Source organism: Mixophyes fleayi, chromosome 6 (assembly GCF_038048845.1).
Source record: "Mixophyes fleayi isolate aMixFle1 chromosome 6, aMixFle1.hap1, whole genome shotgun sequence".
Classification (NCBI taxonomy): domain Eukaryota; kingdom Metazoa; phylum Chordata; class Amphibia; order Anura; family Limnodynastidae; genus Mixophyes; species Mixophyes fleayi.
Window position 1 is genome coordinate 195,220,217 of NC_134407.1, and position 20,246 is coordinate 195,240,462.

A 20,246-nucleotide genomic window follows, 5' to 3' on the forward strand; every position below is an offset into this window, starting at 1 on the left:
ATATAGCATGCAGAGTCCAGGTTGTGATGCTGCAATTTAGATCAGCTCTGTGTCCCAATTCCCATTGTCTCACAAATATGAAGCTGTTAAAACATTGTGAAGGTAGTGTGAACTTGCACGGAGGTGCTGAGCAGTGTCATCACACCGAAGACAGTGTTGTTTTGAAGATCTACTTGAATATCACCTCAATTCGCCTGGATCAGAGTTCAAAGGTCATTGTCGGATATAGCTTCTTTAATACTTTTGGCTGCCTTGTATATTCAGCTACCTTATACATCAATTGTTCCCTACACCACTTAGCTTTGTAAACTAATTTGGGCAGGTCCATCTTTACCTTCTTTTTCATGTCACTGTATGTAATGTGTTTGAACCCCCTCAATGTACAGCACAATGTAATATGTTGGCGCTTTATAAAGAAAAGATAATAACATTTGTATCTGTATTTAAACAAGATCCAAGCGCCAGGGGCAAATGCAGGATTTGTAGAGGGGGGTTTCCACACCACGCCACCAGTGGGCGTGACCAGCATGCATTGGGGCATGACTATAATATTAGACAGTGCTTGGCTGCTCTCCAACTCTTCCTATCCCCATAATATACATGGGCAATGCTGCATGGACTACTGTTAGGTGCACTCAGCTCTCCCTTTTCAAGCAGAGCCATGTGAAGCGGGGGCAGGGTCCTGCCACCTCAATTATACAGTGCCCCAGGCTTGCAGGGGGTTTCCAGGCAGTGGAACCCCCTCGGTTTGCCTATGAAGCGCTCTGCAGACTTTTTATGTGTAAAGCAGTGGAAGAAGGTGATAACGTCAGAGAAGGGGTTCTGGTGGTACCGTAACGCTGTGGGAGTATGACATGGTTTGGTGCAGCCATTCCCTTAGAAGGCAAGGTCAATGCTAATTTCTACTTCATTTCTACTTCATGGTGCAGACTAACATCCTTATTCCATGTTACAGCATCTCTTTCCTGACAGGAGGCGATGTCTTCCAGGATGACAATGCCCTATCTAAAGCAGGTCTCCCAAACCTTTGATGAAAATGACATTGATGTTAACCATGTCATGGTCTTGATAATCAACATATTGGAACCCAGTAGAGAATTTATTGCATATTCCTAAATGAACCTTTAGACCATACTTGTCAACTTTGGAGATCACCCTCCAGGAGACCTCCAAAGTTAGCCCTGTCTTGGCGGTGTGGGCATGCTAATTGCATCATTATGACTCTGCTATACAATACCAATTTTGGCCTATTATAGCAGAGGGTGTAGCCAGGATGATGCAATTAGCCTCCCCCCCACACACATACACTTCACCAACGAAGCAGACAGGATTCGGGAGGTTGCCCTGCTCTCACGGCAGTCCGGGAGAGCGCCCAAAACTTCGGGAGTCTCCCGGACATTACAGGAGAATAGGCCTTAGACTGTGTTTTCCACACCCACTAGTTAAGCGACTTTCATACAGAAGAATGGTGCTGCACCCCTCCTGCGCAATTCCAGATGCCGGTAGACTCAATACCATGGCCAAGTGACTTAGTATTTCCATTTATTGTCTGCTACCTGTATATGTATATATGACAGCATCTCCCACTATCTGTATGGATCTTTAACAGAGCACACATATTGTGCTTCTCTATAAACCACTAAAATAAATTAAGGGCAATATCGGTGGTGTTGCACTACGATATTAAAACAAAATAGGTGGAATTAAGTGCTCCCTATCCACTCCTCTCTATACTGCCCCCCCCCCCCTCCCCACCAAAAAAATGAAGAAAGGCAACATAAAAAAATTTGCAGAGTGAAAATCAACTTCCTATTTGTCCACAAAAAAAGTGGGTAGACAACGAAATATTATTATTATTATTATTATTATTATTAATTTTTATTTATAGGGCGCCACAAAGTATCCGTAGCGCCGTACAAGGACAAACAATGGCACAGTACAAGGTGAAACAGCACAGTACAAGTAACAGTAAGCACTATAACTCTGGGGGCTCAGGCACAGCATGAAAGAGAGGGAGGGAGGGGAAAAGTGAGTATAGGCAGGTAACTTGGGCCCAAGAGGGTGGGCACGGATGACAGGTTGAGAGTCACTGAGGGGAGCGGAGAGAAGCGAGAGGAGACAGAGGGCAGAGGGACTGAGAGGAGGTGAGCTGAGTAGCTGGAGAGCGCAGTTAAAAGTGATGGAAACAGAAGGTAGGAGAGCCCTGCTCAAAGGAGCGAACAATCTAAAGGGAGGGGAAGACAGACAGACACATGGATGAGACGGAGAGACGGGAGAGACGGAGTCGAGGAAGGGGGAGAAGGGAAGAAGGGATGAGAAAGAGAGGTAGCCGACCGGTGGGAGTTTAGGCATGAGACTGGAAGGCTTTAAGGAAAAGGTGGGTTTTTAATGTACGTTTGAAAGAGGACAGATTAGGGGAAGTTCTGATGGAGCGGGGGAGCTTGTTCCAATGGAGGGGAGCAGCGCGGGAGAAGTCTTGGATACGTGCATGAGAGGAGGTAATCAGAGGGGAAGAGAGGCGACGATCGTTGGACGATCGCAGTGAGCGGGAGGGAGTGTGAATAGAGATAAGGTTAGAGATGTAGGGAGCAGTGGAGTTGGCGAGGGCCTTGTAAGTCAGAGTGAGGAGCTTGAAAAGGATTCTGTAGGGGAAGGGGAGCCAGTGAAGGGCTTGGTAGAGTGGGGATACAGAGGTGGAACGGCGAGAGAGGAAAATAAGCCTAGCAGCGGCGTTAAGTACAGATCTAAGGGGAGCGAGATGAGAGAGGGGGAGGCCAATAAGGAGAAGGTTGCAGTAGTCCAAGCGGGAGATAATCAGAGAGTGGACGAGAGATTTGGTGGCATCCTGGGAGAGGAAGGGCCGAATGCGGGCAATGTTGCGAAGCTGGAAACGGCAGGATTTGGCGAGAGAGTGAATGTGAGGGGCAAAGGAGAGAGAGGAGTCGAAATAATGTTGTCATCAGTGTAATCAAGGTGTGAAACATATATATGGTCATAAAGACATTTGCTAAGACATCTTGGAGTAGATTTACTACACCTACTAAAACATAAGAATGGAGGTGTTGCCCATAGCAACCAATCAGATTATCATTTACTGGTATATACTAGATAAAAAAGCTAGAAGCCGATTGGTTGCTATGGGCAACACCTCCACATTTCCTTTTCAGGAGGTTTAGTAAATCCACCCCTTTGTGTCCTCATTACAGGTGGGAAACACCTAGTCAGGTGTAATATTAATGCATTTGTATTATGGCAACCATAATATGTAACAGATGCAATAAGATTACAAGAAATTGTTGTTGTTCAACAGTACTCTTATGGTGATATGTCACACCTCTGCTTACACTGGGGTCTGTTAGAGTGCTTTAAAGATGACTACATAACACAAATACACAGTGAGCTATGTATGAGTATACACAAACAAGTTGTGCATAGACAGGGACAAAGTAATAGGATACAAAACATGTTTGTTTGAGGAATTTAACAAATGACACTGAAAGTAATGGAATTTGACCAAATTTAGAACATATTGTGCACTTTCAGCAATGTTTGAATTTGCCACGACTATGTGATACCACACACCTCCACATTACGTTTAGCACGCAGTGTTATGAATTTGACAGAAAAAGTCCACACACACACACACACACACACACACACACACACACACACACACACACACACACACACACACACACACACACAATAGATAGTGCAAATAGCACTTTTTTTAGTTTGAGGACATGATGCTGAAACCATATTAAATTTTAGGCACCTTGTAGCCAATGCCTATAAACAGCACAGGAGGTCATTTGATTGGCTAAAACCAACATTTATGGGAATACAGTCTATCACTTTGTGTGTCAGTGATGTCACTAGTTCTCATAGGCTGCATTCTCACAAACAGTGGCTCAGCGCACAAAATGGCTGCCTGCGCTGTGTGTGGGAAGTGGGCGCACCTCAAGACTGTAAGACTTATATTACTACATAGTCCTTGCAGAACTGGTACTGTAACCAATAGCATCCAATAAGATATTAGCTTTAATTCATCTGAGTAGGCTACATTAGACTGCTTAAAGCTGACAGTGGTTGCTGTGGGTTACAGCACACATTACTCTTAACAGCGTGTTATTAAACTAGCCTATAAATGTTATTTTGTTTGTATTGCTATTTTAGCTTTTGAGAAGTGATAGAGAACTAATCCTGGCTGAAGAAGATGTGTTTGGAAGACGAAGACAGGCACACAGCAGCAGGAAGACGAAGACAGGGCACACAACAGCAGGAAGACGAAGGCACAATGTTAGTAGTACAGGTAAATAAAACGTTTTACTTCTTTATTGTAGCATTTCACAATAAAAAATATAATTTACCGGTGTTCTTTAAAAAAACAAGAACATTAAATTACTTATGTGCACGGGAAATACGCTTCTACAGTATCCCTATTTCTACATGTACTTTGTATGGTTGATTGGTTTAAGAAACAAACAACTGTTATCTCTCTTTATGGTAAGCATAGATATTGCAACCAAAGACTTCTTTTCAGTGACCTTTCCAGAGTGTTTTTCACAAGTCGGCAGTGGAAGCTGGGATTGTATATTCACTTACTGAAACAATGCCCCCAGTATAGTAGACAATGTTCCCTTGCTGTCATATAAAAGCTGCCTAAAGCCAGTTCTGCAGTCATAAAACTGTCTGACATTTTGCCCCTTATTCTGGGATAAGTTGTTTTATTACCTAATGCCAATTTCCTACATTGATGAACCCCTGTGAACAAGACATTTGTGTGTCCAGGGCATATCTCTCTGCCGCTTACCCCAAATGCCTTTGGATAGTCTTTATTTGTAAAAATGCCAGATTACACTCATAGGGGTATATTTACTAGGCTGCGGGTTTGAAAAAGTGGAGATGTTGCCTGTTGCAATCAATCAGATTCTAGCTATCATTTATTTAGTGCATTCTACATAATGAAAGCTAGAATATGATTGGTTGCTATAGGCGACATCTCCACTTCTTCAAACCCGCAGTTTAGCAAATCTAGCCCATAATCTCAGCGGTGATTTACCTTCCAGGTTAAAATTTGTGGTCACAATTATTCACTATAAAGTAACATGTTGGACCTAGTGCGAATGTCTGTGGCAGTGAGTATATATATATATATATATATATATATATACACACACACACTCTAAAAAAAACATACTAGCAGGTCAATTGGCTGCTACTGAATTGACCTTAGTCTCCCTCTGTATTTATGTGTGTATGCTAGGGAATCCAGACTGTAAGCTCCAATGGGGGCAAGGACTGATGTTAGTGGCGCTAAATAGCTGATGATGATAATGATGATTTTATATATATATATATATATATATATATATATATATATATATATACACACACACACATATATACACACACCCAGTAACACTGCCTGCAGCAAAATCAATGCACCATACAAACCACAGTACTCAGTTCAACATTCAAAGACAATGCCTGCAGCCATGATTTCTGCTGACATGTACCTGCTCACACCCATTAGTCTTGAACTTAAAGCATCTAGTTACAATGAAAGAGGAGTTATAACAGAACGACCATTGTATAATTTATGTGCCCTATCACACAACTATTTCCCATGCAGCAACAAGTTGAGACACTGAATTTTAATGAAGCATTTTAACCAAGCAGTGCAGTCAGAAACCTTTTCAGAGGCAAAACTTGTGGAAAACCTTAGAAAGTTCAACATTAGGGAAAGAAAGTAGAAGCAATCTACCCTCTCTTCTAATTCAACTGCATGGGACACTAAGGTGATTAAATCAAACTGTTATGCAACATCAGGTTGATGGGTTTTTGTGTAGAAAATCAGAATTTGGTGTTATTTAATACAGCCCCCCCCCCCTGCCCACCTTCACATTATACTATGTGGGTAGCTAAGATTGACGTCATTTGGATTGCAAGCTCTTCTCACAAGTAAACTCCACAGTCCTAATTACCAGCCCTATTTACTACCCCATGTATTAAACATTGCAACCATTGTCCTCTATAATCGCAGTTCTCTCACAATCATTTGTAACTGCTTAAAAATAAATCGATACTGCCAGTTCATGGTGGCATTATTAATTAGAGGCATTAGTAATCTACTGTCCAATGTATGCATTTGTACAATAATGTCATTTGTTTTCCAGTTCCACAGCGCACATGTTAAACTGACCATGTACTAACATGCATATGTAAGACCAGATGGCAACACGTCATTATATACTGTACTAAAAAAATAAAGATTCAATTAGAATTGAGAGCAAGAGATTACCTGTAAAACCTGACTGTAAGGAAACATTAACCCTTGCAATCTGTCACGTTACAGTATTCTATGATAAGGTATTGCTCCTTCTCTTGTACACCACTAAGGAGTATGTTGGTGCTTTGTAAATAAAGAATTACAAGGCTAGCCTGTTAACTGAGGGCAGCTCAGTTTCTGTTATTCCATCTTCAGCTTCCATGTTATTGTATTTTGTTTTAATTTCCATGCACAGTAAAGTGACAGGGTCAAGTGACATTGTCAAAAAAAATCTGATTTTTATTTATTTATTTTTTTTAAAAGTCAAGGGGCTTTACAAAAAATATTATTTAAAGTACTTACCAGAGACGAGTTTCCTCCAAATCAGAACCAAAACCCAAGCAGTTCGCCTCTGATCCTGCGCAGAACCAGAGAAGTACAAAAAGACTATATAGGTATCCCACCAAATCTCAGCTCTGCCCTTTTGTAATCCTTCACGGCTGATGGGGTCCTATTCAAAACAAGGTCCAGAGAGAAAGTTTGGAGCCCAGTCTGCAGCTGGAGAGACAGGTCTTTCCCTCTCCTTTTGTGTTAAAGTGCAGAAGAGGGAGAGAGAGGGAAATGTTTTATGGAGCGCTGTGCGTGACTCAGACCTTGCTCTGCTGTCTCCGACATTCCACAGCGCTGTGCACACCTGGAGGGCAGGTACAGAGCAGGAACAGCCCTACCTCCCCCTAAACATGTGCCCCCCTCCCCTCCCCTCACTTTCTCTCCACACCCGTGTTGCTGGAAGGAAGACAAATCCAGCCACCGACTATTGAGCCTTTCAATCCACACAGTTACTGCAAAAAAAAACGATTGTTTGGTGGGGAGGAGGCATGGAGGGGGCAGGGGGGAGAACAAAAGGCAAAACAGTGCATGAAACTATCCTCCCCCCTGTCGGGAATACAGAATTTTGATCAACCGAACAGCTACGCTTCATTGATTTTACACTCAACACTCTGCAGTTGTTAACAATGTTACTGCAAGTGTCAGAAACATGTACTGTATATGGATGTTGGGGTCTGCAAACCTGAAAAACTGAAAAATGTCACCTATTTATTCTCTGAATTCTAATCCTACTGCAGAAAATAAGAGTGCAGATTCCCTGATTTCATATCTAGCTTATTACATGTAATTTTTTTTATGTCCCATAGATTGTGGGCTTGTGAGCAGGGCCCTCTTACCTCTCTATGGGGTCTATTTATCAAAGTTTTCTCCCCTTGTAAACACTAGAAAACAACGTTTTCGGGGATTTACCGGGAAAATCCGTATGTATTATTCCAGCATCGCGATATCTGCTGCTTTGCACCTATTAGTGTTTTTCTGAGCACTGCAGATTACCAGTGGCGCACGCAGGGGGGTTTCTGAGTCTCTAGAAACCCCCCCTGCGCTAACTAAGTGGCCACTGTCCTATACAGCAGCCGCGGCGCTGTCAAAGAAGCGTCTGCGGCGGTGCTGTGTATTGTATACAGCACCGCTGCAGACGCTTCTTAGACAGCGCCGCGGCTGCTGTATAGGACAGCGCTGGCGAAATGGAGCTGGGTTTTTTTGGGGGTCGGCGGGGGGGGGAGAACCCCCCCCCCCCCCCCCGACAATCCTCCGTGCGCCCCTGATAACAGTGTATGGGGAGTGCTCAGTATCGCTATGTATGAACGTGTGGCCATTGAAAAGTTTCTCATTTTCTACATGTTAATCTACACCATCTGAAGCTGGCGTACATTAACATATCTGAAAAGTTTCGCAGCTGTCAGCTCTGCTCTGAAGAGCAGGGCTGGACAGCACATGTGTGGAGGGATCATGTGATCCCTCCCTGTCACTTATCGTACCTTGTGAATTCCAAGATGTTAGTGCGCATGCACCAACTTTTTCGGTTGGCGCATGCGCACTAACAAAAATAAGAAAAAAAATAAGAGAAGATCACCGCAGCCTTCAAAATTGAGAAAAGACTGCGATGATCAGGTGAGTCACTACTGTCCCTAAGAAGTTTTTTTTAATACATTGCCGTTACTTTTCAATCCTTATCAAGGAGATAAGGATTGAAAAGTATCAACTGAAAAAAAAAAGGGTCATAAATAGACCACTGTATGTATTACCCAGTATTGTTTTATTACTGTTTGTTCCCAATGCTAAGGTGCTACAGAATTTGCTGGCGCTATATAAATAAATGATGATGATGATGATGATGTGAGTCTCTATAAGAATTCAGTATGTGACCGGGCTGTGTACTTTTGCATTGAATTCTGGGGTGTAGCGATTGTGTGCTTTATGTTATCCGTGTCTGAACCTAACCAGGGGAAAGACATAAATTACAAAGGATTAAATCGAATGCGATAAGAGATGATTTAATAATGTATCTTATGTAGAATCATATTCTACATTACTGTATAACAGAAAACAGATGGGAATAGTCGCAAAAGCAGTTATACTGGAGAGCCTTTAGGTCCTTAGTGTATAATATGAATCAAGACACAAAGTAATATTACTATTTCCCAGTGGATTGATGGCTGCATTCTCATTGGTTCAGTCCGCAACTTGTTCGCCTGCATTGTGGCAAGGTGACTGGTTACGTTAACTCTGCCATGATTTCTTAGAGCATTATACTATGGCGTAGAACATTGCAAAACTGTGCATGGCTTCACATCATAATTGATTGCTAAAGTAATAGTTTGGTCTTCTGTACATAGCAAAGATGGGTAGTTGTAATAACCGCATAGGCGGTAGCTGTAGCTTTTGTTAGAAGCCTCCCAAAAATTCTACACACAGCTGGGAGAGAGTTCAACACATTGGCCATTGTTCAGGGAAAATCTCAACAATATGGATCATGTCAAAATGTGGATAATGTCAATATTATCCAAATCATACTGGATTAGCCAACCATCATTTTAAAATATTTTTTTGGTAAGTCTACTTGCTCTTGGGGACTTTATTTCTGTCAAACATTGTAGGTGGGATATATGGCTATTGGATATATACAGCAGGGCCATCTTAACAACATTATGGGCCCCCGGGCAAAGCAGTGCACCGGGGCCCCTTAGATATAGATATATATATATATATATAGATGTATACAGATATAGATATAGATATATAGAGATAGATAGATGTACTTGCTCAGTTACCCTTGAAGTTTTTTTTTGCAGGTTTTTTTCTTTTGCAGGATTATTTATTCTCATTAAGAGCCGTGCCTATGGGGCCCCCTTGCCCGTGGGGCCCCCGGGCAGCTGCCCATCGTGCCCAATGGAAAAGATGGCCCTGATATACAGGGCCATTGAGTACACAGGGGTGGAGGTGATGACATACCGAAAAAGTACTTGCAGGATTTGTCTGCTCAGTCTGCGCTTCATAGACCTCTGTCTGCTCCCCTGCCCGGCAGCTATAAATCAAAACTTATTTCCCCTTCACTTCTCAAATTCCTGTGATCTTTTCTGGATACTGGTCTGGTTTTCCCTTCCCTGCTTATCAGTAAACCCAGAGATAAAAAAAGGTCAATACAAAATCTTCACTTTACTAGAAAAACATTTACAACAACCATTGGGTATGACTCTTACACCTTCATGGTTTATACACACATTTATAACCCATTGCATTTCCCATCTAAAAATATCCGTTTAATCCATAGCGCCTAAAGCTGGGAACACACTACAGGGTTTTTGGCCAATAATCGGCTCAACCAGCTGACATACGACCGCTCGTTCAAAAGTCAGGTCAGTGTGTACAGTGACACGATGGTCGCAAGTCTGCCCAAATGGACGATTGTCGCCTCATTTGGTTGGTCGTACCGTTAAATATTTTCGTTCCAATCTTGTTTCCATTGTGTAGTGTGTATAAACTTCCGACCGACTGCTGCTTCAGTGTGTACGAAATTGCAATCATTGCTCACGACAACATGGCTGTAAAAAGTCGCTAAAGGGACGTCTGCTCTTCCCTTTATCGTCCTACACAAGGCTAGTGTGTATGCAGTCCATGGACCGAGCGATCGGACCATCGATTGGATGTAAAATCGATCGGCATAAAAATTTGTTGGAAAATTCTGTAGTGTGTACCCAGCTTTACACTGAATCAAGCTTTTAATAACATGAAGATAAACCACCTTGTTAACTGTCAGTAAATTTACTGACAATCACTAACAATTAGACATAATGTTCTAAAAAGATAGAAAACTTCATTAATTCTAATAGACATAACCCTTCTAAATAGGATTAAGGATTAATTCCTGTGTATTTAATAATGACATGTGATTTAATTATTTATATTGTGAGGAATGCAACCCTAACACATATACACAAATAAAATAATACATTATATAGCATTTATTAGAAGCAAATATACAAACATTGTCCTATTAGATGTTGTGGATCCCCTGGGTTAGAATTAACCTCGTCATATATCCCTTTTGCATTCTTTTCTTATTTCTCACATCTATCATTTTCATTTATATTTTGCTAAAGGACAACATAGTTGGGAATAAGAATTTTAAGGATTTGTAATAATAACTTAACGAATAATGGGCAGCACGGTGTCTCAGTGGTTACACTAACAATTAGCCACATTTTTGTCCATCAGTAGCAAAAGAAAATAAAAAAAATATAGATTAATAAAAAAAAAAAATGACAGTACTGAATTTCACATAGCATTCACCCCACTAATGGCTTGGGGTTTAGTCCCTTATTTTCCATCCCTGTCCCCATTTTCCTCTAGACCTTGCTACACTGCTGAAACATTTTACAATTACACGTGTCAGTAAAAAAAAATGTTGGCCACTAAAAAGTTTTTGGTAAAATTTCCAAGGGATAGCAATCCTGGTTATGACTTTGAAATCATGTGTTTCACATAGCCCGGCCCCTGTTTCATGGTGTAGAGTCTGGCAAAGGGCGGAGGATTGGGGCACCCAGCATACCAAGACTTATTTGAATAATAATTGAGCGCCTTGAAGTTATTGTGCTGAGCAGGCAGTGACCTTTGAGCGGTGACGGGACAGAGTGTGTGGGAACAGGAGAGCCGCAGAAGCTATCCTTCCTTTCTGACTAGAAGCAGCAAAATATTCTTAAGTGTATCGTATTCTTTAGGGGAATAGAGTGGGCATTTGGAGTTTGTTTTGTCTTTTGTGGGTGGTGACACTTGTCCGTCAGAACCACACAAACACAGGAGTGGCACTTTGTCATTCACTAGCACAGTCCCTCAGTCAGCCAACCCCTTACATTTACATGAAGCCTTTCTGGGGCCTTTAATTTCTTTCTGCCACACTGAATGTTGGACACAGTCTCACACACAGGTTTAGGGATATTCCAGAGAGAGTTAAGATCAGCTCTTCACGTCCTCAATTGATATCCAAGGTTGTAAATGGAGAAAGTTATTGGATACCTAAAAAAATAGAATTTATTCACCTGCACCTAAAATCTAAACATTTAAAGCAGATATAAAGTTGATAATGAAAATGTCTGTTAAACTGTGTAGGATGCATCTGTTCTTGCTTTTGGAGGAAGTAAATGTGCTATGTACTCTACATAGGAGTGGAATGGCATCAAACCAGCTGTGGAGGGGGGCAGCACAAAAGCAAAAGCCTTCTCTAGAACCAGCAGAGGAGAGATTCAGTGGGTGGTAGTCAACATTCCGCTACTAATATTGCCGACCCTGACATCTGCGACATCAAAATTCCGAACAGTAATAGGGCGACATGTCAGAAATACAGACTTACCAACACACACACACACACACACACACACACACCTTGAATAAATTAAGAGTATAGAAAAGGCCGGCAGTTTAAATTGACATCACTTCAAAAGGCGACACTGACATTTCTGGTTTTAAAGCAGCAATGCAAGGACCCGACGCAGTATAATCTAATCTAAGGGTTAGGTTTAGGGTTAGGGTTAACATTAGGGTCAAGCGCTGGGTCCCAGCATTGCCGCTTTAAAACTGGAAATGTCAGTGTCGCCTTTTAAAGTGACGTCAATTTAAACTGCCGGCCATTTCTATAGTAGCAATTTATTCAAGCAGTGTCGGAAAGGTTGTGTGTGTGTGTGTGTGTGTGTCTGATGGTAAGTCTGTATTTCTTACATGTCGCCCTGTTAGTCTTCGGAATTTTGATGTCGCAGATGTCAGTGTCGGCAATATCAGTATCAAAAAAGCGTACCCCACCTGATTCAGTTACTTTCCCGACCAGCAACTACAATTGCTAGTCTGCTACCTTGCCTCCCAACATTTGGAAATCTGGCATCGGGCCAAGGGGCAGGGGCGGATCTAGAGAATACTTCTACCCGGGGCGATTTAGGCCCCGCCTCCTTTTTGACATCTGAGGCTGCCAGCGGCTGCATACTATGTGCATCTGAGGCTGCTGGCGGCTGCATACTATTGTGTTTAAAACACAATCAGAGCGGCCGGGCAGCACATTGTCCCTGCCTGTCACTGCCGAACGGACCTGCACATAGTGTGCAGCCGCCGGCAACAAGCCCCTGCTAGATCTCCCCCCCCCTGGATCCGCCCAAGGGGCGTGGTCATGTCACAATGGGGGCTGTGGCTACATCAAGATTTGGGTCATGGCCACACAACCTGGGGGGCGCACCTAGCGCTTTTCAAGTGGGGCAGCACAGTGGCTTAGTGGTTAGCACTTCTGCCTCACGGCGCTGGGGTCATGCTTTCGATTCCTGACCATGGCCTTATCTGTGTGGAGTTTGTATGTTCTCCCTGTGTTTGGAAGGAAACATCCAGAGGAAACCCACACACACTCCAAAAACATACTAGTAGGTTAATTGACTGCTATCAAAATTGACCCTAGTCTGTCTGTATGTCTGTGTATGTTGGGGAATTTAGACTGTAAGCTCCAATGAGGCAGGGACTGATGTGAGTGTGTTTTCTGTACAGTGCTGCGGAATTAGTGGCGCTATATAAATAAATGATGATGATGATGATGAAGTTCTAGGCTGCAACGTCCTCTCCTTCCCTCCAAACACCTTGATTGCCATGCAGAGCAGCAGTGAATGACACATACCTCTCAAATTTCCCCGCAGGACAAAGCTGTCTTGAACTTGGTTGGGGGGCAGAGCCTTTAGATTGGGACTACCCCGCCTTAATCTGGACAGTTGGGAGATATGTGCTACTTTATATATGAAGTGTTCCCCTCACCTCTTAGATTGTAAGCTCACTTGGCCAGGGTCATATTTACCTTCTGTCTTTGGCATTTGTTTGTGTCATAATTTCTCTGTGGTACAGCACTGTCAGCACCTTATAAATAGAAGATAATATTAATAATAATGATTTGGCAATGCATTGCTCTGATAGACTGCTCAGAAAATATAATCAGGGCTTCATTGGGTGCAACATCTATAGTTGCCAATTGTCTCTAATATCCAAGAACTGTCCCCAGTTTTAAAGATTTGTTAGTGGAAAAATGTGTCTCTGTGAGTCAGTGTTGACATCTACACAGTGCAATGCCTGTTGTTTTGCATACTGGATGCAATTCTCACGATCCGTTCTTATTCTTTTGGCTTTCCATTTATTGAATAGGAGCATAAAAAAATTAAAATTAATTACTTTATAACAAAGTTCAAAAAGCATGATAGGGAAAGCATTCCTCGAATGTGTACCTCGACTGTGCCACATGTGTCATGGAGATGATTTCTAAATTGTTGGCAACTACGGATGTCTATTGAACAGTAAAGGTATTCTAGTAAGAGGTTTCTAGAGTAAACACATAGATTCTGATAATTAAGCAGAAATAGTGCATTTTTCTACTGTAAGAACAAATTAAAACTTTGCTTTTCTTTAAAGATTTTGATCATGTTGTGTTTTGAGTTTCCACATGAAATATATACCCCCTGTGACAGTACTCACAGGGGGTATATTTACTAAACCGCTGGTTTGAAAAAGTGGAGATGTTACCTATAGCAACCAATCAGATTCTAGTTATTTATTTAGTACATTCTACAAAATGACAGCTAGAATCTGATTGGCTGTTATAGGAAACATCTCCACTTTCTCAAACCCGCAGTTTAGTAAATATACCCCACAGTCTGTCACAGTACTACACAAGACCAGAATGCCAGAAAATGCAAAAACTCATTTAAAAGAATGTCTTGGCGTTGCTTAAGTGCACAAAATGGTTAGACCTTGGCCAAACTAGAAGTGTGATTAGGTTTGCAGAGAGACGGAACAATCTGAGGCTCATTGTGCAAAAATTTAAACATCACATAAACATTTAACCCCCAACCATATTACAACTCCCCCTTTTATGACAATAAACACGGCATCTCAGCTGTTTTGCTCTACGTAAATAGGGCTCAAAGACGACAGAACATTTTAATGTGTGAGTGCAACTTTAGCCAGATTTTCCCCTCTGTTATTGGAACACAATGTCTGTCAATGTCATGCACAACCTTCCTTCTCATGAGACGTACAGAATTTCGAGTTAGTCTAAGGGATGAGTCTGGGCTCGATCTGCTAGAGGCGACAGATTTAGAGGAATGAGGGAGGAGTCGCTATGACGCGTGTCAAGAGAGTTTGCCAGTACAATGTGATCCTGAACGGCGCTACCTCAGGGCTCTCCTGAAATCAGGGCTGGGTTGTTTTATGTATTCCCCAGATATGTAATGTCAGTACTGCTATTCTTCCAAAGGCAAAGAACTTGTTTTCACAAAATGAGGCATTGGTAAGCTTTCTACCTGCACGCTCCAATGGGGAAACTCCATGATGGGCCAAAAATGAAAGTTTATTCTATTAAAACTCTCCAAAAAGCTTCAGTCCAGTGTTCTGCAGAAATGAGGTCCTGTAGCACCAGGGTTTTCAATCCTGGTTATTGAAAAGGGGGCAGCCCAACATCCTAGCTCAGACTTGCACCCAGAAAATGCAAATGGCTGTGGACAAGACCATAGGAAACGTATCATTACAATCCAATGGAAATATATATTTTTTTGCCCTGCTATGGAAAATACTGTTTGCTCAAAATGGACTCTTAAGGCAAATATTTCACTGGTGTAACAGTCTGTAGACCAAGCATGTCTAACTGAGAACTGTATGAACAAATGAAGTGCCAACAACCATTATTCTGGATAGTTAAGGACAACTGCAGAGAACCGTTTCTCTTGTTTCCTAGTATCTTCTTTTCCTGTTTTGACTCTGGAAATTAGTGATAACAGGCAGAGCAACTCATACCTATCACTTCTCACCACCCTACATCCACAGTCCACTAAGGGCTAGATTTACTAAACTGCGGGTTTGAAAAAGTGGAGATGTTGCCTATAGCAACCAATCAGATTCTAGCTGTCATTTTGTAGAATGCACTAAAGAAATGAAAGCTAGAATCTGATTGGTTGCTATAGGCAACATCTCCACTTTTTCAAACCCGCACTTTAGTAAATATACCCCTAAAAGTTTAAGCTGCTTCATGAACAAAGTTCTACCACAAGGCACATAGGACTAATTGTCATCTATGAAAAAGTTGACATGGAGCGCTGTAATTGGTGTTGAACACAAGAAAATGCTAAATTCTGCTTGTTCATAGAGGACAAATTGTCCTATTTTACTTTTTTCTAGAATACCACAGATACTAGGAAGAACCATATGTAAACAGTCCTAACGCACGCCAATTTTGAAGTTCTCAACCCCAATTGGTGGGTGTGTGTGTGACTGCTAAAATGATATTATATTCTTGTTCTTTTAGGCTGAAAAAGTGAGAATTATGCTCTTAATAATTCATTCTCCATGAAAGAATCAATGGCCGCCAAAACTCTAGTTGGATTACAGTTTAAGTAAAGACAGGTTAAAACACACACCCCAGACCAGGGGTAAGCAACCTGCGGCTCTCCAGGTGTTGTGAAACTACAAATCCCAGCATGCCTTGCCACCTATGTGCTGGTTATCTACTGGCAAAGCATGCTGGGACTTGTAGTTTCACCACACCTGGCGAGCCGCAGGTTGCCTACCCCTGCCCCAGACGGTATATATAGCAGATACTCCTCTTCCCCTATGTATTTGAGTCATGGAGACTTTAGAGGAGAAGGAATTATTGGTATCGGTTTTGCACTACAGTCCTCCATGGCAGACATAACTCTGGGATGTGCCAAAGCAACACAGTAGGGAGGTAAACACATGACGACCAAAACCAGCCATATATGCTGCAAATGAAAAATGTATTTTTTGGCTGAACTTAGGACAGGTCTAATGACTAGCAACAGTATGAATAGATGAGTATCCAGCCGCTTTGGAAAGCCACACTGCAGATGCCTGAGCATTTGCTTGCCCAAAATGTTGCCACTGCTTGGGTTGAGTGGGCAGCGAGAGGATCTTTGGTACCATATGCCCATTATTGTACATTATGCTTGTATGATATCGTATCTGATCCACCTGCAAATGGCTTGTTTAGAAGGAGCACATCTTCTCTAGGCCCAGCCAGCATCACAAAGAGTTTTTCTGTGTTTCTGTCCTGGACAGATATATGGAAATTGTTCCCTATAAGTCAGGGAACGCAGTTTTGTCATTTTCATCCTTTGGCTGTGGACAATAAGATGCAAGAACAACCTCCTGATTAATGTGGAGCGTAACACTAGGTCTATCTAGAAATTCTGGATTGGCTCTAAGCGCCACTTTATCCATATAGACAGAAATGGCTCTAAAGCAGTGTTGGCTAACCTGTGACACTCCAGGTGTTGTGAAACTACAAGTCCCAGCATGCTTTGCCAATATATAGCAGCTTATTGCTGGAAGGGTATGCTGGGACTTGTAGTTTCACAAACACCTGGAGTGTCACAGGTTAGCTAACATTGGTTTAAAGTGTCTCCAACTTTGCGAGCAGATGTAATTGCCAGGAAAGTCACCCACAGTGTCATCCATAGCAATTAAACTTCTTGCAGTGGTTCACAAGGGTTAGACATCAGAGTGTTTAGAACTAAGGGTCCCATGGAGCCACAAAGGATCTGATGGAGGGACAAATTCTCTTCACTGCTTGGTACAGGCAGATAATCAAATCTTCTGAGACGAACTTGGCATCTCAAAACACAATGAAAGCACACTTGCACCTTGAGTGTAAATAAAGCAAGACCTTTACTGAAACCATCCTGGAAGGATCTGTGGAATGGTTGTTGCTGCTGGATTAAATTTAGAGTTACACCATGCAATACATTTCTTCCTGTAAAAGAGATCTTAAGGATTTTTCTTCCTTGCTGGTAACAGTGTTGATTACTTGTTCCGAGACTCCGTTTTTCCCCCAGCAGCTTCTGCTCAATCTCCATGCCCTCAAAGCCAGCCCCTCTGGATTTGGATAAAGAACTGAGACTTGATGCAGTAGGTCTGAACGAATAGGCAGAGACCAGGGTTCCAAGGCTACAGGAAACCATGGATGGTGAGACCAAAATGGAAGAATTGCTATCACTTCCGCTTTTTATTTTTTTTGTTAACAAGTGAATGAGCGTTAATGGAGGGAATACAGATCTCTGGAGTCCTTCATGAAGAACTGGAAACTTTTGCCATTATGACCACTTGAAGAAGCCCACCTGGAACACCTCATGATGGAGGAACAATTCTCTTGGGCGAATCTGCCTGAGGTCATCTGCTAATACATTCTGCTTTCCTGCTACATGCAACGCTGAGAATGCCTTCAAATTTCTCTATGCCCAGAACATAATCTTTGTTACTACTCCCATCAACGTCCAGCTACTGGTACCTCCCTGGCGATTTATGAAGGCTGCCACTATCCTGCTGTCTTGAGCATGTTCTGAGATACTTCCCATTTAGATGAAAGTGTTGAAGTGCCTTCCACACTGCTCTCAAGTTCATAACATTCATGGAAAAACTTTTTGGGTTCTGTGACCAAGTGCCTTGAGCCATATCTTGGTTCCTCGTTTCCTCAACTCTAACATCAGAGTGATTTGCACCTTGGCAAAAGTTCTTGTAGATGTTGCCAGCCCAAAGGACATGCAGTTGAACTGAAAGTGTTGGCCATGATCCTGAATCTGAGGAATTTCCTTTGCCGAACTGCAACAGGGATATGAAAATAGGCATCATGTAGTTCTATGAATGCAATAAAAGTTTCCTTTGCCAATGGCCGTGAAGATAGAATTCAGAGGTGAAAAGCCCCTGATGACTTTGACAAGGAAGAGTCTGGAATTTAAGCCTGTATCAATTTGATCTGGAGGAACAAGATAAATTAGTAATGGTTGCGGTTTTCTAAGGCTGCCAATTCTGCCTTGGTTGAGAGAGCCCGGGACGGAATAAAGAAGCTCGATTTGGGATACAGATGAAACTATCTTGTACCCATTCCGTACAATGTCCAACACCGACTGATCTATGATGGAGTGGGCCCATATCTGTGATTCTGCCCCCTAGTGATGCCACTGGGGACTGATCCTGATAATCATTGTGGAGTCTTCTGATTTGATTTCTTTTCTTTGGTCCTAAAAGGACTTTTTGGATGTGATAGGCATTTGTTGTCTGCCATAATGTCTCCCTGGCTTATAGCTTTTTACCCCTCTGATGAGCCAAGATAGAATACCTAGTCCTCCTATCTAGCCTTTAAAAAGGGATCGATACATTTCAATGGAATAATTTTCTTGATCCACTCCCATAGGTTTGTAAATACGCTTAATAAAAAGTTCCTCATTGTCCAGATTAAACATCCTAGGTGACACTTTAATTTCTCCAGACGTCACCACTGGAGGAATCGCCCAATGCACTGGTGAATCACACTCTGCTCACTTCACTTGTCAGTGGTTTTAATGTTGTGACTGATCGGTGTATATAGTGTTGCCAGAAGTTCGAAAGAAATTAGCACTAGGCCATTAAAGGCTGCTGCACGACTGATTGTTTGGGAAAACGAGACACCCTGGGGTAAGTACAAGTCTGTATTTTACATTACCATTAGGGACCTGCACGCGTAACTAAATGTTGAGTTTTGGATGGAGTTCTTCTTAAAATATAAACAGAAGTTATTTTGGGTAATTACTAAACTACATAATACATTTTCTTTGATATACTGTAAATTGTTCTTTAGAAAGCAAACTATCATTAAAAAAGATTAAATTGAATTACTATACAAGGACATTATATGTAACATCATTTAAGATATTCCAACATACCAAATTACTACATGGGACCAGAGCGGCTCACTCGTGCCTATTGGCAATATGTTGCCGGTGGACATCTTTATGGCGGTCTGAAAGAATACTGGGTTTGCTAGTGTGAGGCAGACATGAGAGAAGCGAGGGGAGAGTACAAGACATCCGAGGACTCATCACATGGTGGAATTATTCCTAAAAAGAACTGAGAACTCCCAAAGCTGAATGATAAACGAGAATTGATCTTGTATAAAAAACAAAATACAAAACGTGGCATTTATTATTGAAAAGTCTCTTTTGAAAATGGACAGATAAGTTCTCCCTAGGGTGTGGAACGTGCTCAATGAGCGAGGGGAGATACCACTTGCCACGCTCACCTATAGACCAGCATTTCTTAACGCCAGTTCTCACACCTCCCTAACAGGTCATGTTTTCATGATTTTATTAATCGTGCACAGGTGAGTTAATCTATTTGGCTGGGTCAGTAATTCATCCCAGTGGCAGAAATCTTCAAAACATGAGCTGTTGGGGAGGTGTGAGTAGTGGCGTTAAGAAACGTAGCTTTAGACATATACAGTTATGTCAAGGTGTAAAAAACATTTGTAATATTATTAATGCCTTCCAGTCTCATGCCTAAACTCCCACTGGTCGGCTTCCTCTCTTTCTCATCCCTTCTCCCCCTTCCTCGACTCAGTCTCCGTCTCTCCCGTCTTATCCATGTGTCTGTCTGTCTTCCCCTCCCTTTAGATTGTACACTCCTTTGAGCAGGGCTCTCCTACCTCCTGTTTCCATCACTTTTAACTGCGCTATCCAGCTACTCAGCTCACGTCCTCTCAGTCCCTCTGCCTCCTCTCGCTTCTCTCCGCTCCCCTCAGTGGCTCTTAACC

General features: G+C 42.1%; 1 protein-coding gene across 3 annotated transcripts in view; it reads right to left on the minus strand.

Moving 5' to 3' along the window:
* The window catches only part of ITGB4 (integrin subunit beta 4), a 70,216-nt gene extending 63,249 nt beyond the window's left edge, over positions 1-6,967 (minus strand). For 2 of the 3 annotated variants that reach the window (XM_075177833.1, XM_075177832.1), the window contains exon 1: positions 6,635-6,966. The gene's annotated coding sequence lies outside the window, so the exon portion shown is untranslated. Of the gene's footprint in view, positions 1-6,634 lie in introns of all 3 variants that reach the window. The other variant, XM_075177831.1, reaches the window with a different exon arrangement.
* Positions 6,968-20,246: the final 13,279 nt, after the last annotated feature.